The sequence below is a fragment of the Lonchura striata genome, chromosome 10, assembly GCF_050655825.1.
Source record: "Lonchura striata isolate lonStrDom1 chromosome 10, ASM5065582v1, whole genome shotgun sequence".
NCBI classification, from domain to species: Eukaryota; Metazoa; Chordata; class Aves; order Passeriformes; family Estrildidae; genus Lonchura; species Lonchura striata.
This window is the reverse complement of record NC_140712.1, coordinates 19,860,370-19,886,227: the sequence shown is the minus strand read 5'-3', so window position 1 is coordinate 19,886,227 and position 25,858 is coordinate 19,860,370. Positions and strand designations below refer to the sequence as shown.

Below are 25,858 nucleotides of genomic sequence, written 5' to 3'. Positions count from 1 at the left end.
TAATTTATACAAAGCAGATGCCTGCTTAAATGCTTTACTCAAAGCTGTCATGGCCTCTACATCCAAGCAGTTAACAATAAATTACAAGGACTAATGGATTAGATTAAGATGCATGAAAACATTGTATATATTCTGAAGAATGATACTTCACCTACCAAAAAAAAAAAAAAAACTACCAGAAAAGAAACCCACCCCTGTGAATGTTTGGAAAGGAGAAGAGATATATATTCCAGTTTAGTACTTTGCTGCTTGCCTTGGCTGAAATGCGGCGGCACAACAAAAGCAACCATCTGTGTTTAAACACAAAGGAAGAGACAAGCAAGTCTGTGTCAGTTTAAATTTATATTTTCCCTCAATGATGCTAATGTGAGTTTTAAGGCAGAGCAGAGCCCACAGGATGCCTAAGGATGTTTCTGGAAGATGAATGCATGTGTGGAAGATGGACAGCTCAGGTCCAGGTGTGAGCTTCTGCAGGACTGGGGTTGTTCTGGGGAGAGGGTTTGCTGCTGGAGTACGATTCCTTCCTGAGCTTGTGTCCACTTCATAAACTTTGCCTCAATTCAGAGAATAAAGATGAATAAGTTTCAGTTTGCTCTTTTTGTTGCATATATTAAAATGGACAAGGCTCCAGGCACAGGCTGTTGAGGGGGGTAATTGGAAGATTGCTCTAATAAATATCCTTTCTTCATTGTTTGAGAAGATGCAGGAGAGTTCTCAAGAACTGGAAACTCAGACATAGCTGCAGTCTAGAGTGGATACTTGCTAATACTGCTGCATAATAGAAGTGCTGGGAGAATCTGAAAATAAAACAGGAAAAAATGAAATTTGCAGGCCAATTGGTGTTTTCAGATACAGTATCTTTACAAGAAATGCCAGTGGCAAATTATCCAAACTTCAGAATAGAAGGATGGAATTATACAAATCAACACAGATTCACCAATAATTTAATTGAATTGAGTAAAGAAAAAAATCAAAGTCTGAAACATTCAAACTGCAGTTTTCCTGCCAAAGTCCTCCCCTTTTATTTCTGAGACAACTTTGGCTCTATCAAGAGCCAAACCAAGGCTCATTCTTATCTTATCTAGAGTAAGCTGACTGCACCATATTGGTAATATTCATGCCCATAGTAAAACTGGAGCTACAAAAAGCTGAAAAATTTGGGGGCAGCTGGCACATCAATGTCCCCAACCCACCGCAAATATCTGCAAGGGCTGTTTCCTCTATATGCATCCTGTACAAGGATTGAGAGTCATGAGAAATATTCTTTTTTTTTTTTATCTTTCAACCAACTCACTTATGTTTAATTTATACAGAAGTAGGTACAGCCTCCTTCAGCACCAGAGCATTAGGGTGTTTTTAATGAATAACTTACAAGAAACAGTCACCTGCTAACAGGTCAGCCTCCCTTTTGTGTTTCAGTCTAGTTTCATTAGTAAAGAAAAAAGGGCCTTTGATTGGATTAATGGAAATAGAACCACAGGGTTTAAATTATAAAGTATCCAGTGGTTATTTCTAGTAGCTCCTACTTTTAACTGGGATCATGATTTTTATCATCTCAGGCTCAAAGCTTTTGTATTTGACTGCCTTGGACTGCAACATGGAAAGGTTTTGCTTTAGCAGAAATCACATTTCATCTTTCTCTCTTTAGTGATGCAGCTAAACAGCCTCTGGCTTTAAGGCTATCACCCCTACTTGATCCCTGAGCTGCTGGGCTTGCTCTCAACAGAAACTTCTGAGCAGGCTCCCTTTGGTTGTTTGCTTTTTTCTCCCCTCCACTCTCCTCCTCCTCCTCATATCCCTGCACCACCACCTTCCAGCGAGAGGCTATTTTTATTTATGTATTTATTTCTTTCCATTGAAACTGCAATATCTGGAGGTGGCTACAGGCAGGACACAGAGCCATATGCTCTGCCTAACTTATATAAACAGCGTCCTGGGTGACAGCCTTTCCTGGCCCATCTGCAGCTGCCAGGGAATCCATTATTTTTCTGGTCCCTGGGGAGAAAAAGTTCTTGAGCATCATTACTCCTAGGCAAATGTAACTGACTCTACCATGCACCCTAATTTGCTTGCCATAATTATAGGTCGCTCACCCCCCTTTGCTATTTATAAACCTTTTTTATTTATTTTTTGTACTTATCAATAATGAATGGAGGCTAGTGAATCATGGGGCTGTAAATTTGAATATTATGAAAATGCTAATAACAAGGTATCATAGGCAGCAGCACCCAGGTCTTATCAGCTGGTCAGATGCTCTATTAAGCAGCCAGTGAGGAGTTCAAGCAAATTGGTTATGTTAACGTCCTGTAGTACTTGGGGAAGATGAGGAGTTAGCAATTAATTTTTGTTCCCTTCTTCTTCCCAGGCTGCAAGCCGACAAGGCAAATTTATATTCCTCCTATTCTATGGGACCCCAGCTTGCAAGAGGGGCAAGGTGAAAATGCAAGAGGCTACCAAGAGCTTTCTGAGATCTAATTGAATGGTGCAACTGAAAAAGCTGCTGGGAGGGCAAACGGCTGAGCAAGGAACAAATAAAGAAATATATAAATAAGCAAACAAGCCCCAAAACAATGGGAATGAGGCATTCTCCCCCATTCATTCAGCTGACAGTGCTTTTGCAACTTAAACCTGTTTTATTAATTATGTTTGACATTTCCTTAATTAGTTTCATTTACATCCCATCAGCCCCTACCAGACGATTGCCCCATACATCATTTCACCAGAGGACTGAGATGCCTACAGAATTACAAAAACACCCCCCTCACTGCAACCCTCAGTAACTCATCACTGTATATTTCACAGATTTTGAGAATTAATCTTTTCACCTCCTATTTCTCTTAAAAAAATATATGGACATTTCATCTTTTTTTTAAATTATTATTAATTTTTAAAAGGAATATGATGTGGGACTAAATTTCTAGTTTCCTTCCATACATATAGTTTGCTTTGTTTCACAGTTCTTGTGTATCCTGACATTGACAAAATATGGACTCTAGTGAAGGATCCAATTCCATGGACTCTGCCTTGACTCCAGAGCCCTGCTAGTAACCCCAGTGCTTTTCCCAGTTAGCTCTAGAAACTCAGAATATTTTAATTTATGGAGCAATCCTTGCGCCCCATATGCAGGTTTCCATATATTGATTAATTTCTACAGGAGCCACGACAGACTTTTTACAACTTTAGTAAGAATGAAAGGATTTTTTTTTGTTGTTGTTGTTTCATGCCATTGCTCAGAGCTCTGGCGTGTTTGTCCTACCTCTCTCTCCATCCCCTCCAGGGGCTGGTGCGTGCGCTGTCACTCTGCACATCGAGCAGCCAGACACAGGACTGGCATTAGAGGCAGGCATTTTAAAAGTACGCACTATTTGAAAATCAGCTTTGTGCAAAGAGCAGAGCACCTCACAGCTTAGCACGAGGAGCATTTCTTTCTGTCTGGGAGCTGCACAGCCAAAATCAGGCGGTGCTGCCTGAGGAAATCCAATCTCCTGGCGGAGCAGAGCCCTGCGTGCCCGACCTGGAGCCACCTGGCAGGAGGCTGGCGCTGCTGGGGCTGTCAGATGTCTGGTGCAGAACGGGGCTCTGCTGCCCAGCACTCGGCACACGGCGACTGCCTGATCCTGGCTGGGGTGAAGTGACAACCTGTTTTTGCTAATCCCAGAACGTGCTACCCGGAGCTGTCATTTCAGAGTCATCACGCGCTCTGTTGATATCGCTGAAGTTAATCATGCAGAAGGAAAAAGCTTGTATTAAAGCAGATAATTATTCCCCAATTCCTTAATAATACATGCAAAGGAAAGTGATTCTTATTGTCTTGGCAGACTGTGATATTTCAGCACATTTTTTGTTCAATATTGATGCCCAGGTATCTTTCCTCCTTTGCACCACCTGGGTCAGGATTGTTACAGTGTCTGAGAGGTTTTTTTACTGTGAACTGCTACACCTTATACTCAGCCCATACTTACATTGTAACATTGGCACAGTGGGAGCTAATTGACATAAGTAACCAGGTTATCTTGATTGATTTGAGAAGTTCATCCAATTAAAAAGGCAGCTGAGGAGATGTTGTCCCTATCCAACCACCCACCCTTGCAAGGGCTGTCCAGATCTGTGGTAACAGCAGTGCAGGGATCTGCCAGCTCAAGCCCTCCCAATACAAATACCAGATGGACTTATAAGCCCCAATAAAAGAAATATTAATACAACATATGGAAATATATTCACTAAAAGAAACAGACTCAAAGAAATATTGATGTGCTTGCTTTCTCAGTGGGACTCATTTGCTAGGGCAGAGTTTGCTGCAGTCTCTTAACCACATTCTCAGCCCTTTTGGCTCTGGGGCCAGGTCACGTGAAGCCAGGCAGATATTTCTGAGCTTTCAACAGGATCCAGATGTCACAGATGCTCCTAGTGCTCTGTCCTCTCCAACCTTCACATGGATGGCCCTAGCCTGGGTTATAACCAACTGCCTCCTCAAATTAAGTCTGCCCAAAACTTTAAGCCTTCACTTTAATAAAATTCTCTCAGCCCTCAACCTTCGGAGGGGAGGCAGAGGGGAGAAGATGGGGGAATAACGTTCTCGTTTCACCACAGAGGTTATTACATCTGTGCTTTGGGAAGCAACAGACATCAGGGCTAGAGTTCCACAGTTGGACTAGACATAGAGAAAAAATCTTGCAATTTGTTCTGAAACCAGAGAAATTTCATCCTGTTTTGGAAGCCTTCCAGGTAAAAGCCATGTCTGGGACCCTCTCCAGATTTTCTGCAAAGCACTGGCTGTTTCATTTCCAGATCATTTCAACCCTCAAGATCAAAGGGAGCCTGATTTTAAAAGCAGGAATTAAGTACTGGTGAAGAAGAAGAAGGCAGTTTTAACTTCGCTGTAACCATACACACAATTCACAGAGGAGTTTCATCAAAAAGTTTGGGGGGTGCTGGCTTTGTTTTGTTGTTTGCTTCTTGCTTCATTCCTTTCCTTGTTCTCTCTTATCTGTGATCCAAGCATTTCCCCAAGACACTGCAAGAATATGGGTGTGAGAGGAATATGAAGCAGATTGTAGGGAAAAGGCTGATAAGTCCATTCAAAATTTGCTGGTGTTTTTCTTTCTCAAGAATTCAGCTCAGAAGCTGTTCAGAGGAAATTTGGAGAGATGAAGATGGGGGGTGAAATGCACATCCCTGTGGGACCACAAACAGCCCTGGGTGTTGTTCTTTGGGCTCTGGCTTCATAAAGTGGTTCTTTTTGAGCAAGGTTTGCTCCTTTTTAATAATGTCCTCTTCTGTCATTGATGCTTTTTCATGGCAGGTTAACCTCAAAGGGTTTAGATCATTTCCCAGCTTTCTTGTTTGGATTCCACTACAAACACACGAACACACACCCCAGACCCTCCAGTTCAATTGTGAATAGGTAAAAACCTCTGCTAAAGTAGTTTGGTAGATTTATCAGCTGCTGCTGGGGCTTCAGATTTATCTCAAATAGCATCAAATGACCAAAAAAGAAAAAAAAAATCAAAATATTTTTCTGTCACATGCTGTCATACATTGTCAGGGAACCTTGTGCTGTAGCTGCAGTGAAGTTGAATCTGATTAAAAGATCAGCAAACAAGGCAGGTTGAGGGGAATTTGATCTCATCATTGCTATGCCTGGAAATACCTGTCATCTTCTAGGTTGTCCTGCACTGTGACACTCTTTCTTATCCAGTTTGCCAATGGACATTCATGGTGACATTCTCTGCAAGCAAAAAAGGGGAAAATAAAAAGGAAAAAGAGGGATTTGAACCATACCAATTTTATTTTCAAGTTCTGTATTTTTATTCCTCTGAGATCAAGTCTAAACATAAATACCAATTATCAGAGCTACAGACAAATGAATAATTTGTTGTAAAACAATCCTGATTTATTCAAATGAGAGTAGAGGTGAAATTAGAGCTATGCAGGATATTATGTTAAAAAGCACACGCACACAAAAAGAAAACAAAATGTCTAATTTTAACATAGTGTTGTTATCTGTGATTAATGATTTCCGTGGGTGTATAACTCTTATGCAAAAATGCCATGTAATCATGTACATATTTGATTAAATAGCTTAATTTGTGTTCATTTAAAAAAAAAATAAAATAAAGCCAAATAAGCTAGATAATGAGTGGGCGTGTTGTAGGAAAAGCAGATGGGATTTGAGGCACTAGCTGTGTTCAAAGGAAGCCACCAATTTCACTTCAAGAATATTTGCGTATGAAAGCTGATATTTTCTAGAAACATTCATGAGTAGAACACAGAGGGAAATTTTGCCAAATTCTGCTGTTTTTAATGAAGGCAAGCGGGGGGGAAAAAAAAGTTCAGCTGAGCCCAGTTAAATTCCCACTCCATAGGAAGAGCATCTTTATTTATTTATTTTTCTATATTTACTGGCAATGTTTTCTTTCTCTGAGTCAATTATACCTAAAGCATCCTTTTGTTTACTTCTGAGCCTCTGACAACAACCTCCCCTTTCTTTGCCTTCACCTGTGGAATTAAATACTTACTTTTCATCACACAGTAAAAAAGACACCTCCCCAGACTGGAAATAATGGGATTCTTTGGTGGTAAAGCTGTGTAAATCACAGTGTCAAATGAATGGACAAAGCTTTAATGGGGCTAATAAACACGTCCCTCTGTATTGAGCAAGGGGACTTTTTATGAAAATGATCAAATAAAGTAATAAAAAAGAAGGGGCTTCCCCTCTGGGTTTATGAGCTCTCTTGTTACACATCATGTATGACACACTGACTGGCAGAATATATGATGGACTGTCATACATTGCAGAATGACTTCAATTAGGATGATAAGATGACAAGTTCCCATAGTTCATATCTGGGTTGGCTGTGAGGGTTTTTTTTCAACGGGGCTCTTACTTTGACCTCTTTCTTTCTAATGTTTGATATGAAATTTAAAGGGCCGGTTGAGGTCATAGGAGACAAAATATGACTTATGTCAGGGGAGGGAGAGGAAGGCCACTTGTTTCTTTGTTTTCTCTTATATCCATGGGTAGGATCCTGTAATTCAGCGTCTGACTCACTATTGAAAATAATTAATGCCAACAGTTCAACCCACACTCATAACTCCAGAATTATAAACCAACACGTACAGCCTGCCACTCAAAACTGACTGCAAAAATCACTGTAAACCCCCCAAAAACCTACCAGCAAATCTGGAGGCACATCCAACAAGATGACACATGATCCAACATCCACGAGTGTCACTTATTTGCTTTATACTGACCAGTCCTGCATGTGGAATCACACGGAAATGTCTGTATTTCTGCAGGGTTAAGACTGATTTGGACCCATAAAGACACACTGGAAGAAGCAGAAAGCTGAGATAATTTGCATTTCTGGGATTTTCCAGCCAAAACCTTGATTTGAATCACTCTATTTGGCTGATATAGGTAGGAAACTTGAAGGGGTTGTGCCTGAGATGGATGGTGAGGCAATGCTGTCAGCACTTTAAACCTTAGGGAAGAAGAAAAAAAAGGTATAAATTAGGAAGTACTTAGAATTTATGGACAGTTTTGAGGGTCTGAAAAACTTCACATGTTAAAAGAATAACCCCAAAAACAGCTGGTGTAAAAGCCCTCCTTTTAGGGCTATTTTAGGGTTTTTTAAAGGACCATGTTCCAATGGTCATCAAGACCAAATATTGCTCTTGTAAGACCTACATATAATGCTACTGGGTCAGGCTCAATCTCAGACTGCTTCTTCTGTGGCAGGTATAAAACAGACAGAATGAAGATGGAAAGCTGTTCATCCTCAGCAGGGCTAAGCAAGCTCCCTGATATTGCTGATGCTGAGGACCATCATCTGCCTGACCCCAGGGATGCTCCCTGGCTGGACAGCATCTCCTCACCCACTCAGCCTCTGACATTTTACATGGTTGCATGATTTGAAGCAGCCCACCAACCTGGAAAAGGAAAATGCTTTCCAATGGAAGATCGCATATTTTCCAGGTGGCCTATTCTGCGGATTCAGCGTTATTACAGAGGATTTGCCTTTAAGTCAAAAAATTGCTTGTGTACGAGTCTCAAAAGCGAATCAGTAAGTGGAAGGAGTGGGATAATGGAGGCACTTATCTCTGCACAAAGGCACAAGTTTGATTTGCATAGATCCTGGCAGGAGTGACTCTGACTTTGAAGAATGGCACATGTCATGGAACGGCCACAGCAAAGATTGTAACTCAAACACATTGGAAAAGAAAAGCCTCCCTGGGTAGAAACTGAATAGCAAAACTCACTTCACTTCTCCTTAGCTCTGAAAAGCCACAAATATCAGGAGGTTCCAGAAAGAATTTCCTGGCATCTACTCCTTGGGATAAATCGAGGTCTAAATCTAGGCTAATGTGCCCAGAAGCGCCTGTTGAAGGAAAAAGAGAAGGAGAAAAGAAAGGAATAAATGGGGAAAATTCAGCTGAGTTTAATCTGAAGAGTATATCCATCACCAAAAATGATACAAATCAGCTATTACTGGATCATGCAAAGGCAACTCCACTACCTGTGATCCTTCCTTCGCTTTCTAAACCTCTTTTCAGCCCAGCCTAATGAATTGTCAGAACTGTCAGACAGCTCCAAGGAATGACAAATGTCTATGATTTGCTGCTGCTACTTTGCTGAAAACACCTGATGTATATAGTCCTGAAATCCTCTGGTTTGTATTAAAGGCAAGTGTAAGCTGAAGGAATTGGTGTACATGTGGAGTTATTTTCTTTCCTTTTATATAAATGTAGCTTAACAAAAATAATATGATAAAAGAAAGTTCAGACTGAACATTAAAGTACTCCTAAATCAGGAAATGTAAAAAAAATAAAGCAGAAAATACAGGCTCAACCATGGCCCATTTTGAATATTTTACAATCCCATATTTAATTATATTACTTAATATTGTACATAATAGCTTTCTGTGACCTGATATAAAGCTTACAATGATATATCTCCATACTTGCTTTATGTTTTCTTAATCAGAATTATAGATAATGCAACACAAAGCATTCTAACTCCACAAAGAAATTGTTTGACACACAATAAGATCAGTCAAATAATTAATCTGACAAATATCAGAGTTTGAGTTAAACAGGCTCCAAACATTTATTAACTTGCAGCCAGATTCTGTGAACATTTGTCATTGACTTAAATGGGTCTAAGATTTCACTTCTTGACGAGTGACAGGCCCTGATGGGTATTTAGTAATTTCTGCTATACCAGATTGGCACTGTACTTAATACATTTGCTAATTCTGTCATAGAACTTACTCTCTATAACATTCCCCTGCATCTTCCCTAAAGAAACTCTTGTGAATCTGTCCCTTCAATAACACATACACAAAAAACATAGCTTTGAAAAACAGACAGTACTAGTCTTGCCTAATTAGTCACTTGTCCAGCACTGTAATGCATCTAGAAAAGGTTCCAATTGACTGGGAGAATAATTTTTGCTGGTTCAATGCTTGTTGGATATTTTCACAACAATCACTTTGTTTATATGACTTTACAGGAAGAAGAGAGAGAGACAACCGTGGCACTACCCGTGAAGGTAACAGACACTGAGAGGCTGATCTGAGTAAGGTTGGGAGTGTCACAAATTGTGTTTCTCAGCTGAAAGACTGGAGACAAAACACTGAGGTTGCAGCAAGCTGAACCAACTGTGCAGGAACCAAGTAGAGCTGATCCTTCCTCTCACTGTCACAACCTGTCTGTGACAGGTTTACTGCCACAGACTGAGCTGCCTGGGAAGAGAGTCCAGACTCAAAACACTGCTAAAAGTAGGAATCTGAATCAGAAACATGAGGACATTTTGCCATATTTCTTTAGACCACCTCATTTCCACATTGGAAAGAAAAATCTACCACTGTTTGTAGATTAAAAGGCAATGCCAACCACCCCCCTGCAAGTGTGCACAGTGATCTCCATGAATGGTAGAGCCAAGGGTGATGCTTTAAAGATGGAAAATGAGGTTGAGCTAGGTCTTGATGTTTTATCAACTTCATTAATGCGTCAGGCTCTCTGCAAGCCAAGAGCATCCTCAAGTCTTATTTCCCAATGAATCAGGCCTAGTCCAAAAAGAAAATACTTACCCAGCCCTTGTAAGTCTAATTAAAGGGAGGGGTGGGAGAAAAAAAACAACAAAAAAAACCTACAACATTTGAATTGATTAATTGACTCACATGAAAGGCTGTAAAATGGAAGGCCCCTGTGCTGTGTGTCTTATAATAAAGCTCCCCTGGCACACGCTTGCACAGCTGCTACCTTGGTGTGGATGTCTGCAGATGATACAACATTGCCATCTCTCTGGATATCATCCCAACCAACACATTCCTCCTCAAACCACTCCTTTGAGCCATTCCTGTGAGCCAGACAGGGAACTGCGGCTCAGAGAATGCAGATAAAGACCTGCAAGGCATCAAGCTTGCTGGCACCTATTGAAGTCCAGAGCAATCAAGCCTCTAAAGGGGGGTCAAGCACTGGAGAATTTCATCTAGGACGCTTTGCCCTCTGTGGTCAGCTCCAATTAATCAGGGCATGGAAAACAGGTCCCCACATATTAAGTGGCTGTCTAAATACTGGCATCCTGCCTCCTCTCCCTTATGAGCAGATGTGGGTTTGGGCCAAGCCTGCCTGAGTGAAGGTATTGGGCTGTCATCCCCCGTGCTGTCACGTCAAAGGACGTTGATGGGACTGTGTGAGGATCTCCCAGAGCATCAGTGCTGCTGGATAACAAAGGGAGGCTGGTGCTTTCTCAGCAATCAGAGATGAGCTCCCAAAAGCAGCCTCAGCAAAGGGCAGGAGGAAGCTCTGAAACACTGCTGGTCCCATAGATGCGCTGCAAATGAAGATGTGTATACCCAGGCAGCAGGAATAATGAGAAATGTATGCCAAGGAGATTACTGGGTTTCTCTGTTAGATTAACTCTAGTTTGACAGTGGTTCGGTTTGGGAAATCCTCTATGATTTAAGAATAAGAATTCTTCTCTAAGTGGCCTAAAACTCGCTGCTATATCATCACTTGCTGTTGTCAAATAAATAATCATGCGAAATCAGCTGCAGAGAAAAGTCTGCTGTAGAAGAGAGTTCATGCATGACATATGATATATCTTTTCACAGGGACAGATACATCTTTCTTACAGCCAGCATGCAGCTTCCTTCACTGCACCTTCCCTCCCATCCAAATCACCTCAAATAAATGTGAGTTCTGCTGTGTTCACAGTAATTCCTTCATTTTTAAACACATAATGGAAATGTATAACTAGTCCTCATAAAAATTTATATCTCAATTCGTCCCTTTAATTTATAACAGGCCCTCCAGGCAGTTATTATTCAAACATTAATAAAATGCCTATGGATCACCAAAAGCATCAATTTTCAGATCCACCTCCCCTCCTATTTGTACATATATAAAGCCAGATTAGAGTTAATGCCACTTCTGTGTCTAACAACAATTACGCCTTTAATAAGATAGGAACAAATGATATATTATCTTAATCATGTTAGGAATTTGAGTTCTTTCCATGAAACAAAGTTGAATTTTTTATGCCCTTTGTGACAATTGTTACTTAACAGCCTATGTGTTTGGATATTGCAGTTTATGCAAATGTTCATGTTCTATAAATTTTAGATTTATCTCAATTTATCATTCCACATGTTCTAATATACAGACATTATGGTTTAGCATCTGACTCTGCACACAGTCTAAAATATGATTAGAATACCTTTCACTTATTTATAACATGGAAAAAAGCATGGAGCTGGAGGGGGCGGGGGGGGGGGGGGGATAGCTGTTTTAGAGGAAAGATCCTCCACTTCCATAAATCCATGTACTGTGCAGAGCTGCAAAAGCCATCTTGGAATTTGGTCTGCCATTAACTAACAGCTGAATTTCAAAGGAGTGAGGTTTTTAAGGGAACTCTTCATTCTGTTCTCTAAAATCAGTCACAAGTTCATTGTATATCACACTTTAACAACTCTTACTCAGGAGAGTAATTATAACTAATATGAGCTTTCCCATAGAGAGACAAGGAGACAACTTGCATGCACAACTGTTTTTGGATTGAAGCCATTTTAGAGGATCATTAGGATCGTAAAGATTTGTAGGAAAGAAAGCCCTGGTATTTTTCATTTTTCTGCTGGGAGATGTAAAGCTCCTTGAATTTGGAGAGGAGAGCAAGAAAAGTACATCTTAGGCCATAGTTTCATTCTGCAAAAATCACTACAGTTGGATTGACCTCAAAGAAACAATAGAAAATTATGTAATCTGAGAAGCTGGACCTTTGCACAGACATGAAAAATAATAAAGAAAATACAAAAGACCCCCCTACAAAAAAAAAAAAAACCAAACAAACAAACAACAAAAAAAAAACCTAACTACACTCCGATTTGAGGTCCAAAGCAGGTTAAATTTACTCTTAGACTTCATCCACAGGAACTCACAGTGATGTTTCAAGTGGGTGCTGAGCTAAGGGGAATTTCCAGGAATGGAGCTGCTGTTGTGGTTTCTTCACACCAACACAGAGAATGGGCAGGAATTCAGCTGTACCATCTCGCCTTCATGATGGAACCTGTGTTGCACCCAGGCTTCAGCTGTCCAGGAAATCTGTGTCCTTCAGAGAGCTGGCAGCATTGACCTGGAGGGTTTTGTGGCGTGTCTCCCCACCCCTGCCAGCGGGAAATTCCCGTTTGTGCACCGAGGGGTCTCTGCATTTCCTGGGCAGTGGAGAAAAAGCTGATGGAGATCCAGGGAGGGACCAAAACTAAAGTGAACCCCATTAAGACAGGAACTGCCTTCCTGTGTGTTTCATTATTAATACTGAGTTCAATTACTCTGATTTCTTCTGTTGATGAATTAGTAGCACCAGAATCAAGTCCCTGGCTGATACCCATTTGTCTTTGCTTATAAGTGCTAATGTGATCCTGTTCCTTTAAAATCAAACCCCTGCTTCAGTCACTTTACATCTTTGCAACACTAACTGTCTTTTCGCTAATTGGTTCTGTGTAAATGAAACAAGCTGAAAAACACTGTGGCATCAATAAATATTAATAAGTTATTGTTTGTTTTCTTTACCTTGCTTATGAATTCATACAAAGACAGTGCTAAGACATTAACTCCAGTCTATTAATTGCCACCTGATAATTGCCACCTGATACTTTTCTCCTGGATAATTAGGTACCCATTAGTTCTAATCAAGTAGTTACTTAATTATTGCAGTAATTAGTCTAATGGACTAGCAAATTGAAGCTTTATCACTTTTGGATACTTAATGTTCCTGACAGAGTACTTCACAAGTGTCAGGGTTCCTGATTCAGCAACCTGCCATTGATGAACCCCCTGCTGCCATCTCCACCCACCCACGCTGCTCCCCGGACACACACAGCACAAGTTGGGTGTGTGAAGCCAGAGGCAACGTAAATTTGAGCCCCTGTTCCTTCTGGTTCCCCTTCCCACCCCTGCCTATGCCTCCCCTCCTGTGCTCTTACTGTTCAGCTCATTCCACGCCAAAAGAACTTTGTTGGGAAATTAAATAACATCTTGGCATGGAGATCATATGCATTAGGCTGCACAGCAGCGTGAGTCAAAGGAAGGAGCTAATGTTGGCAGGTGTGGGAAGAAAAAAGCAACTGTGAGGGGAGAAATAATAAGGAGTGTTCATGAATACTCATATACAGCCCTGCTTGGAAAGGGAAAGGAAGAGGAGCAAAGCAGACTGGTGGTAAATGAAGGCATGGCTCCAAGGGCTGGGACTGGTAATAGGTCTCTCCTTCATCTCCAAATTGGAGGTGCAAATATAACAAGGATTTTTAGTGAATATACAATGAATATACAAATACGGAAAGTATTTTTTATTCTGCCCATGGCCTCTGTATCCCAGAACTGGTGAGCAAGAGGCCATTTCTCTGCCCCATAGTTTTATTGTTAATATCACAGTTCTAACTAGGCTCTCAATCCCACGGTTCTACAACATTCCACTGAGAAATGCCATCCTCACCCCTGTACTCTATGTCCTCATCCAAGCATTGTCTTGTGCACTGTGCTTGCTTTTGAATATTGTGCTTGAGAAGGATACAACATGCACAGACATTTAGAAACATTAAATGTGAATTTATCTCTCCCACTGATCATCTGATGCAGATTCTCTCCTGTTTCTTCATGTCAGATTTGTATCAGAATTGATCATCAAACCCTTTGGCAAGTGTCATCTGTCCCAGACGCTGCAACGTGTAACATATAAGCATTCATTGTACTGGGAAGGGGAAAAAAAGATTGATCCTGACCAGAAATAAAGAGGCTAATTCCATTCAATAAAAGCTTGACAACTTGCTAATGATTAAACTACTTCACATATGTGGTAAGATTATGTATTCTGAAATAGATGTATTTATCTGTCTTGATCAAATAGCTCCTGTTTCCATTGCTGCTAACAGCAGAGCACAGTCTCAGATATTACCCAGAGAAACAGGCTCTGGAACATGCCCTGGGTGGGTCCTGCTGGAGCCTGCTGGGTTTCCAAACAACCAGGAACCTTTTATGGATGGCAAGGTACAGGTTGGTGGCACTGAGGAGAAATTAGTGGTGTTCACCTGGGTTTTGACCTACTATGGAATTGGAACAAGGGCAAGTTGTGGGTCAGATGTCTCTTATGTGTCAAAAGCTGTGTAATTTATAATTTAGGTTACCACACAGAGATCAGAGTCCCCTAGACTACCATTTAATCCATACTCACAGACCAAATTAAACCCTACATCCTCATAAAATAAGGAACTTATTTTACTTATTGACCTATCCTCTGTATGTTCATTTTATCAGAGCTGACAAGCCAACAGTTTTCAGGGAAAACAAGTAATTTAGTAACTTCATCTCTCCTAATTCTTCTCACTGCATAAAAAGCAGTGTCCTTTTACAGTTGCTTTGCATTCTTACCCGAAATATGATAGAAAATGACAGAGGTCACTGGCTCCTGAGTTTTCTGCCACAGCTCCACATGCATCCATCACAAGCAGCTGGGGATGTCATTTCCTCTGAAGTTACTCTTGAGGTAACAGTCAATAAAACCTCATGCTGCTGCTGGAAAATCCTGTCACAAAACTGCTTAAACACCTGTGTGGGGCCACTGAGCAATAACAATCCCATGCACTGAAAGCAAAATTAGGCAAAGCATATTTGGCCCATTAAGAAAACATATTGCTTGAAATTACAACGCCCCAGGATGCCTAGATCTTGCTTGTGGTGCTGGCTCCAGAGGAGAGGGCTCCCAGCTCTGTTCAGCAAGGGACATTTATTAACCTGATTTCAGTGGTTGAGAACACTGTCTCTGTCAAAAAAATCTGGCAGAGAAGTTTTTGGTGGTGAGAAGCAGCAACATCCTTGTCCATCAATAGCCCTAAGTTGTAACTGATGCTAAGACAATAAGAAAAGCCACCTGAGGAAGGCAGAAAACTTTGGAAAATCAGCAGTGCTGGATGCATCTGGGCTCCTGAGTACTGCAGGCACCCGAGACCATACACATGTCCCTCAGCATGCAGATGAGAGCAGGGAAACACTGACAGCCTCATCTGATTTCCCCAAATTACTTGCATTTCTTTGTCCCGCTGGAAACAACCTTGGTGCAGAGCAGCTCCTCCATGGGTGCTGCCCATGACCTGGCACTCAGGGGACCATCACAGGGGTCTCACCCAAACTGTGCCAGCTCTGAGGCTGAGCAGAGACTGTCTGTCTCCAGCACTATCGATCCTGCACAAGCACTAAATTCATTTTAAGGATGCTGAGAGACAGCAAGCAAACTATACGTGACAGATGTTAGTCACATCGCTTAATGTACTACTCGGAGGTGTTCAGATGCTCTCGTGATGAGGGTGCAAATAAAATCAAGGCAGAATAGAGTGAAACAGGCTAAAAAGATTTTTCATTTTGGAAATCTAAAAAAGGTGGGGGGTTTAGCTTGAGGAGGAGTAAATTTCACAGTATTTTTCCCTCTGGATCTGACTTCGAAGCAGACTTTTAGAATTCTTTAGAAATTACACTGCAACCAGCAAATTGGAAGGCAAACCAAGAATACCTTTTATGTTGAAAATACCAGGAAAAACAGTCCAATGGCTATTGAGAAAGATGCAGAACTCATCAAGGCCAAATTGTTCAGAAATCTTATGAAAGAGGAAAAAAACCCAAAATAATAAAGCGAGATCTTTCTTACCCTTTCCCCACTTCTCTCTGTGCTGTTTCCAGCACTTCAGTTCACAGGCTCAGTTGCAATCAATTTTAGCTTGCAACAATTCAGCAGTTTAAGATCTCCATAACAGTTTAGACCACCGCTGTTCAATGGGCTGCACTGCTTTTGGAAAAGCCTGAGCTGTGCTGAGGAGGAGAGTAAGTGCAAAAGGAAGGAAGAATCAGGGAGGCAAGCTGCTTCCAATTTGTCTATCCAGAATCCAAGATCTTTTTATGGAGTGTGGGTTATTATTGGAAAGATCTTAATCTTCACCTCTTTGAGACACTCTCTGAGTGCTTCCTTTATGAGTTTTGTCATTTTCTTGCTTGGAACACATGGAACAAATGCCAGCCTACAGGATACAGGGGATAAGGCAAGATCAAAGACAACCATTCAGCTTTCTGCCACTGAATAAAGCAGGGCTATTTGCCTGGTTGGGAAAGTCAGTAGCAAAGTATCTACGGGGTGACCACTAAGTGTTTCCTCATGAGAACCTCTGGTGAACACCAAATGCAAAACACCTTTCACAAAGGTAATGGGGATTTTGCTTAAGAGAGGCCCCTTGAAGTATTGGTGAGGGGTAACTGAGTCATGAACAGTCTGGCCCTTGCTCCCTTCTTCTGATGGCCACGAGCAGCCACATCCTGGGAAGAGTTTGGCACCCAAGAGATTCAGTGGCAAAAAGCCACTCAAGAAGCAATGGCTGCAAGCAGAATCTGAGGAAAGCAGAGTGATTAATTACTTTGGAAAGACACTCCAAGCCATAATTTCATCCAAGCCATAATTTCAGCCTTCTGGCCATAACCAGGCAGAGAGCAGGGAGCAGCAGCATGAGCAGCAAGGATAGAAAAAGCACAGCCATGCTAATCTGAACCAGCTCCCTAGAAACAGTCTGGGGGTGTTGGATGGCCACTCATTTTCCACTTTAGAGCAGCGAGTTTCCTGCTTTCCTGCTCACCCTCCTCTCCTCATCTACATCATCCTGGTGTGGAACTGAGATGGTCTGAGGGTACCAGTAAAGACAGAAGGACTGATCACTCTGAAATTTGGCTCTATGGGTGTCTGGAACCCTGGATTTGGGGTTCTTTGCTTTCTGTTGTGTTTTGGAGGTTTTTTACAGGTTGTTCTCAGCTGCCTGTCAGACGGGGCCATGATGAAACCCAACATCTTGCAGAGACATAAAATGGAAAACAGGCAACTCATCAGAAAAGTAGCAGCTGTTTTACACCATCACTAAGCAAAATCATCATACACTAAAAACTAGATTTAGCAGTTTAAAAGAGCTACTAACGCAAAATTAGCTGGAGACAACAGCGTGGTTTTGTAACTGACAGTGCTTCACTCCAACACCCTAATTCATGCAAAAACAACTTAGGAAACATTAAACGGCTGATGCTTTTGGAAAGGGGAAGAGCATCCACTTTCAATGGCTGCTTAGGAAGAACATGCAGATTTATTACATCATCTTTTTTCCTTTTACAAATTTTAAATAAGAATTGTGTCAAAACTGCCACCTCTTAAATAACAACGATGCTATAGTCCTCCTGACAGAGGGAGATACCAGCTTTTATTGGCAAGTCATTTGTATTTATGGCAGGCTGAAAGTCAGTAAAAAGGTTGTGCAGAACTTTAACGGTGAATGAGATGGAATAAGAAGGCCTTGAGCACTTTGGATCATCAAATACTTCAATAACTGGATATGGCTGTTCATACAACCATAAATTCATACACATAGAGAGGATATAAAGACACAATTGCCATATGAATGGAGTTTCTGTTGCCTTCTGGAAGCTCATGTGTGTGTGTGATCTGCTCTAGGTACAGGTGCCACACAAGCTTTCCTTTGGCCCAGCTGTGTTTCCCATTGAGGATGAAAATTTCCCTGTGTTGTAGAAACATCCTTCCCATAACCAACACATCTTATGAGAATTAGAAATCTGCCTGGCAAGAGATTCAGCTGATCACTCTACTACCAAATGATATGTGGCTTGGCTGGAGGTCTGTCATCTTGTAACAGTGAAGGGGTGAGTCCTGATTGCTTGGGCCCAGATTTAATTTGTCTGTACAATTACTAAGATAAGAACTGGGTTTATTTTCCCATGAAGTGGCTGCCCTACTCTGGCTGAGGTGCTTCCATATCTCCCATATTGTCAAGTCCCTTCATCTGTGTGATCTGACCCTGCCTGTCTTAGGGGATTCTCCCATCAAGTCCCATCAAAATCCTGCCTGAGGGAAGAATTCAGGGCTGGATACAGAGTGAAAAAGGAATAAACTTTTAGCTGAGGTCTGGCTATTTGTTCTGCACAGACAATCTCTGGCCCTGAAGAAGCCTTTTGTTACCTAAAAAATTGTGAGGGTGGGAGCATAAAAAGTGCCCTGTATTTCAAGGGTATTTTTATTTAGATGCTACTCTTCAAAAGACTATATATAGCAGTAAGAGTCTAGTGCAATCTAAAGTTTGAAAAGTTGCAGACTCTTGCAGACAGTCTGATGGATCTAAATTTTTCAGCTAAACAACATCTATGCTCTTGACCTGAGACCTAGATTTCACATTTCAGGAATTAAATGAGCATCATTTTCTAAAAGACATTAGACCAAGGCTGGGCTATCCAAAGGATGGCTTCACGATTTAGATGAAGATGTTGTCATGTCAAGGAGACTTAAAAGCTGACATATCTTTTTTTTTCTATTGAAAAGCCAGACCTAGTTTGTTATACCACATTGTAGCTTCTTATATGCAGGAGACAAAGGAAAAGTGGAGGTTGTTCTGGATTTAACATCTCTTAGAGGATTCTCTGCAGTAACAGGGCATAAGACTCAGTGCCCCTGATGATCTGGCCTTGCCTTATATTACTCTGTTTGAAATTCATCCTCAGACTGAGCCAAAACCCTGCCAAAATAGAAAGGAAATATTTGTGACCTCTGCCAAACTGTGAATCTTCTGTGTCTAAGATAACTAAGATGCTTTGATTAGACTGGAGGAGCTTATCCTGAAGAAAGGGGAGTGGGAAATGGAAGGAAAGCTATTCCTTACCTGATGCTGAAGAATTGAGGTGTGTGTCTGAGTACTCATTCTCCTTCCATGCAGAAATCCTCTTTTCTCAGGAAGGTGTTGAACACAGAACCTGCTTTTAAAAAATAAATTTAAAAAAAAAAAAAAAAAAGCCAGTAAAGGACATCTTTCTCCCTTGAAAGAGCTGTATTCAACCTCAAGGAATTGGAGCCCTCATTTTTCTTTGTCTGCAAACAGAAAAACTCAGCTTGTGGATCACAGGTACATCCCAAAGTGGGATCCTCTGGAATCTGGGCAGCCCCTAAAGCCACCCAGATATGCCAGATCTGCCACTGCTGCAGCCCTGGGGGGATGGAGAAAGAACCTCCTGGCAAGCAAGGCACAGAGCCAGAGGAGAGATTGACTGATCTTGTTTTAGATCAGATGGATGGCTCCAAGTGACCTGTAAAGACACTCCCTGAGCCCTGAGCCACAGCATTAAGAGCCAAGACACCACTAGCACTCCTGAAGTAGTTATTAGTGACTGAAGTAGCACTTGTCAACTGCAACTTCAGTTTCAAGTAATAGTTTAACAGCATCAACTAGAAGAAAGGTTATATCTCAACGTGTCTGGTGTGCTGCTGACACTTAAAGGAAATAATTGGTAGACTTAGAGCAGGGGCAGATGCCAGTGGTAGAACAGGGAAGGAGGTGGGTACTCAAAACAAAACTTCAACAGTATCATGTGATACAAGAGCCAGGAATCCATCCTAAACCATGGCATAAAAAGCATCAGGAAGCTGCAACCCAGCCCGTGGAAAGAGCTCTGTTCATCCCAGCTGAGATTTTTAAAGTTGCAGTTTGCAGCCCTGTCCTAGCAAGAGGAAAGAAAACTTGTTGCCCCTTGAAGCTGCTGGCCAGCCTTTTGGAAAGCACATGTAGTATGATCTCCATCTGATTTTTGGCTTCAGGACAGCCCAAGAGAGAAAGTTTATGTGTGTGTGTGTGTGTGTGTGTGTGTGTGTGTGTGTGTGTGTGTGTGTATTCATGTGTACTGTGGAGAAGACATGAAATAGTGTAGAATGAAGGGCAGAGTCACATCTTACCTGTACTTGGGCTCTGTGATGCTAAAATAGAGGAATTAGCATGCAAATCCAGGAATCCTCTGGCCGTCATCACCTTTCAATTAGCTGCATTTGATTTTGGTGGGTGCTGAAGGATTGTGTCAGCAGGTGAGGTGGATGTCTGAAGGGTGCTCTGGCTGCCACGGGCAGGAGGGTGTTCTGTGTGTGCAAGTTTTTGCCTTGTGCTGGTGGCTGGAATGATGCTGGCCTGCCAAAATAAAAGCACTGCTGTCACTCACTGGCCAGAGGAATGGATTCTGGTCCTGGTGACCCTACATTTCTGCCAACATTGGTGCAACAAGCACAGAATTGTAGAGTATCCCCAGTGGGAAGGGACCCACAAGGACCATGGAAGTCCAACTCCTATTTGATCCACCACTTATCAAGGCCAAAGCATGAGTGTCTCAAATACATAGTTTGGAACTGCTTTTCTGGTTCCTGTCCCGTTCTGCTGCCCTACTGCCATTAAATAACCATTTTCTAATTTATGTTACTGATTACCAGCATTGCACGAGGCATCTCTCAGTCCTCATCACTGAGGTTTGGGAGCTGCTGTACTTGGTGCTGCTGAGATAAAAAATCTTGCTCTTGTCCCAGGAAATGCTCAGACAAAACCAAGAGACGAGGAACTGGCAAAAGAACAGGAGAAACAGCAGGAGAAGATGCACCACCATGAAATGCAGCTGCATCCAGGGAAGAGAAGAAGACTTCTCTCTGTCATGGGGAGACAGTGTGTCTGTCCTAGCCAGCCAGCCTGGCAGGGTGTGCAGGATTCTGGTCCTTGGCTGCCCCTCTGACCTTCTCCTGACTGTGACCAGCAGTGTCTCATCAGAGCAAGCTAAAGAATGAGGCAGAAAAATGCCTTCAAAGGATTAACTTGCATTTGTTAAAACAGCAGGACTACCATGGATGAATATCTTCCTTCCAAGAAGGAAACCAAAACAGCAATACATTGATCACACTGATATGCTGGAGAAATTACATTTCCAGAGTAATTTGGAAAAACACATGTGATTCAATTTGTCCAGAAAAAATAAAGAATGTTTCCACAGATAAAATCCAAGTAATTCTAAACCTCTGTAAGAGTTTCATATGTGTGGAGCACCAGTAAATTCAGCATCTTTTCTATTTGTTATAACTGAAACTCAGAAAGACATAGATACATTCTGTAGGTAATAAATTAGAGGGAGGTGAGCTATATGAAAAAATTCCTTACGTTTGGAGCCTTAGTAACAAATATGAGCTCCAGATCATGATAGGAAAAAAAAAAAAAAAGAGAGAGAGGCAAAGGTGCTAGATTTTGTGGGGAGGAAACTGGAAATTCACGGTCAGCTTAAGATGACAGCTCACCACAAGTGAGTAAAAGCCAAGGGCACTGCATGAAGTTTCAGTTTTGGACAAAAAGAAACAAGTCCAGAGTAGACTTGTGAGTCATTGTCAGAGCATGGATGCTTGAGTTTGGATATGCAGATCAGGTTGCCAAGAGAAAGGTGGGGGAGCAGAATGGAAGAGAATAAGAATTTTTATTTGTGAAGCCAACATGAAATTGTAGGGTGGGGAAATTATGAAGAGCCTGGAGTCAACCAGAGCAGCATCAATAGAAGACTGAGACCTGGGTGCTCAGAAACAGAATTTATTCCAAAAGCAAGGAAAAATAAGAGAAGAATTTAAGCTGCTGTTAATGACAACAAAATATTTAACTGTGATAAGAATAACAATGGAACTCTGAGTTATACACATCTGTTTCTTTGGGTTGGATTATCTTAAGAGGGAACATGCCAAAAAAGCTTAAAAGACCCCTGCCACCTTTGGCACCTAGCTCAAATCAGGCCTGCACATCCACCCTGTGTCTCACTGAGACTGAGAGCTTCTGTCCTTGAAATGTTAAACTCATTATCTAGTACGTGTGGATGGTCTTGTGTATCACAGACCCAGGGAGAAATTTGACATCAGCATGTCACAGGGAGGAGAGAAAAACCCAACTCCTGAGAAATGCTGAGAGTGTGTGTAGTTTTGGCAGAGGATACCAGCCAGACATGTCAGCTGATAGCATCCATAGAGCTGGAAGACTGAAAATGAACTGCAGTACAACAAACACAGATTTCACAACTGAAAGCAGCACACTGACATTTATATTAGTTCTGTTTGACATGACCTGATGAGCTTGGCTGGAGCACAGCCTGTCACAGCAGCCACTGTCCACCCACTGCTGGTCCAGCCCTCCAGCCCCCCTACCCTGTGCCTTCCTCACCCTCCTGGAACAAAAGGACATCGTACCCATGCTGGTGCTCTTTCTTGGAAGGTCAGTTCCAAATGCTTGGCTCATGGGTGGAGGCAGGACTTTTACCTTGTTCTGACTGAGGGGACCTTGTGGCAGACCATGCCCACCAGTGAAAGTCAGGAGGGCTTGACAAGCTCCATCTAGGGAAGAAACGTGGTGGGGTCAGCAGAGGTTCCCCTCCTCCAGGCTGTTCTGCACTGGCCAGAGTGACTCCTTTGACTTTGGTGGAGTTACCTTGATTTTCCAGAAGGAAGTCCATCCCCATAAATTCCATCTGGTTTATGGCTTTGCGTAGAAGAGAAAGGGAACTTCAGACCTGCAGTCCCCAGGGCTACTTTGGGGGCTGACTGTCAAGGTGTGTTTTTTATTGTGTGTACTGCTTGTCTGATGATAGGAACTAAATTGAGAAGAGGCTCATTTCTCACAGGCCACTGAGCAACCAGAATGTGCTAACTGTCATACGTAGGAAGCACTCAGGTGTCGGGATTGTCAAGAGAGAAAGTGCAGTGCTTTTTATTAACTGCAAGAGCAATCAGCTCTGTCTGGGTCTGCTCAGTCTTGTGGAAACACATAGTTCACACTGGGCAATGCTCAGAGGCTTAACACAGGTATCAACACGGTGCCTGCGGTAATAACTTCACATCTGAGCTGTTGCATTACAGACTGCTGCATAGTCACAACTGTACTTGTGGTAGTCTGATCCCTCAAAGGCATTTGCCAAGCCTGAATAGGCTGAAAATTGCACTACTCGACTGCATATTTAAAATGGATTTTGTCTTGCCCTCTCAGGTCTTGTGTCTGTATGCAAAGGCTGTGTGCACCCCTCTGCCTGGTGTGGTCCCTGCTCAGGGGCTGCCTGTGATGCCTCATCCTCAGGTCTGAGCAAATGCAGCTGCTTCCAGGGCTTTGGAACAGAGCCATACAGCCAGGCAGGGTGGTGCATGGCAGAGGAGCCCTAAAAAGAAAGAGGGTGATGAATATTCAAGGTCAGATCTGAAAGGGCTTTGAGCAACCTGGTCTAGTGTGAGATGTCCCCTCTGCTCACTGTCTGTCTGCTCATGGAGTAGATGATCTTAAGCATCCCTTCCAACCCAACCTATTCCATGTTTCTGTGAAGATGATGTCAAGACACTTGAAACCTCTTTTTCCTCAAATTAAGTTCAGGTCCACTGAGTCCTTCCCTGGAGGATATGAAAATACCCTCAGATTTCAAGGGGAATTCAATCTGATCTTGATTTGAATTTGTCTAACTTGAATTGAACTAAAACTGGGTTAGATTCAAACACAATTTAAAAAAAAAATCAAATTACACATTTGAAAAGTGTTTCTAGCAGCAGCATCAGTGCCGCTTAATGGTGGCAAAAGGGTCAGATGTGGTCCAGGTTTCATTTGCATCCTGACACTGTGTCACTGATGGACTCTGTGAGAGGAGCTCAGGGACTTTCTTTTCTCAGATGGGGCATCTCCAAACATGACCCAAAGCCATGATCACAAGCAGATCCCCACAGCATGCATAGGAAAGAGGTCAAATATCTCTGAAATCCCTAAATTGCCTCCACACTGCCTGGAGCTTATCAGAAACAGTATAAAAGGTTCAATCTCTGTCAAAGAGTCCCTACATCCATAAGACCTGCTACATCCCAGGAAGCTCCAGAAGTGGGGGAAATCTCTAACCTGTTGCCTCTGCTGGGAGTTTTCTGCCTGAAGTGATGGGTCTATTACATTTCCCTAGCACAAAATCAGCTCACAATTAAATATATATGTGTGGGCAAAGTTCCAATCTGTTTACTTCCCCGCTCTACCCAGGGAGAGCCCTGAGAACAGCATTAAAACAAGAGGCCAGCTGGGCCAACAGAAATGTTCACGGCTGGCTGCAGTGCAGCACTTAGTTGCAAACACAGAAAATAGCCCACTACATCAGAGAGAGAAAAATGAAATACACGAGGCACGCTGCAGTGCCTGAGCAGCTCCCTTTCCACATGGCCAGGGGTGCCTGGTGTCCCTCCCCGGTGCCTCCAGGGTTCAACGCTGCCTCGTGGTGCTCGGGGAGATGCCCAGCCCCAGAGCCATGCAGTCCCCTGGGTTACGGGGTGGGCTGCACCTTTGGAGGACAGGCAAAGTGACACATCCTGTCACCAGAGCAGGGTGGGTCAGCTGCACAGCAGCCTGTGCCCTTAGCAGGTGCTTCAATGTCAAAGGTATTAAAGCTGGTTATTTTCAGCGCTGTGCCAAGTGCCGTGCAGGCTTGTTCCTCCCCTACCCCCATTCTAATTAAATTTATAGGCAGCAACTATGAGCTGGGCTAAGAGCGGAGCTGTCAAGTTAAGAGAGAAGCACCAGCACTGCAAAACCCTCCAGCTGGAAAGACAGAGTTTCTGGTGGTTGCTGTATTTTCTGGAAATTATCTCTCCAGTCTCATCTCTCATGTATTTCCCCACATATCTCATCTCCCCCTCTGTCTCTCACACACCCAGGTGCACGCACACACGCAGAGGCACGTGCCCACTCTCTGAGTTATGTGCTGTTTGCTCAATTTGGTGGATTACCCCTGTCTTTACAGGAATATATACAATATAGCTGAGGGCTCTATCCTTCTGCCAGCTACATCAGCATAAGGCAGGCTGTTACAGCAGTGAAAATGCCTCATTTAACCCTAGACACAGGCAATTCTGATTTTCAGAAGTGCTGGTGAGAACAGCAGGTTTGCAGCTCTCAACTGATGGTCCTGTGACTGCGTGGTGCAAAGTTGCCCCAGAGTTTGCACCTCATCCACCACCAGAAGACTTGTTAGAGAAGTGCTATGGGCATGTCCTGGATAAACTGAGGCAATCTTGGTCACTGTTCCAAGATTAATTTCTCCAGCAAGGCAAAAAACTGAGATCTTCACATGTGAACATTTCCTACAGCTTTCAGCTTTACATAAGACCATGCCTGCAGCCCTCAGCATCTCAGAGGAACTCTTTGACTTTGTTTGAGTAGTGCCTCCAGAGACAACAGCACCTTAAGGGATGAGGCAGCCCCAGGACCTACAGATGCTCTTTTTTCCCCTCTTGAATTGTTCTGCAGGGCTTCCCCTGACCTAGACTGGGAGAGGTGATAAGATTGCAGCCAGCAGCAAAATGGCAGCATGCCAAACAAATATATTTTCTGCAGCCCTTCTGAGGGTCATGTTACTTCAAACTACAGTGTGTTCTTACCTGCACACATGTGGAGTGCATTGGATGGTCCCTGTGTGGCACAGAAGGATG

At 42.6% G+C, this 25,858-nt stretch overlaps 1 long non-coding RNA gene across 1 annotated transcript in view; it reads right to left on the bottom strand.

The window, feature by feature from the left end:
* Nucleotides 1-329: 329 nt before the first annotated feature.
* The window catches only part of LOC110474476 (uncharacterized), a 59,296-nt gene continuing 33,767 nt past the window's right edge, over nt 330-25,858 (bottom strand). Inside the window, exons 6-10 of the long non-coding RNA XR_002466077.3 lie at nt 20,312-20,537; nt 19,248-19,338; nt 8,263-8,381; nt 7,176-7,484; nt 330-5,728 (exon numbers count right to left, since the gene is read on the bottom strand). This is a non-coding gene — a long non-coding RNA (uncharacterized LOC110474476). The remainder of the gene's footprint in view (nt 5,729-7,175; nt 7,485-8,262; nt 8,382-19,247; nt 19,339-20,311; nt 20,538-25,858) is intronic.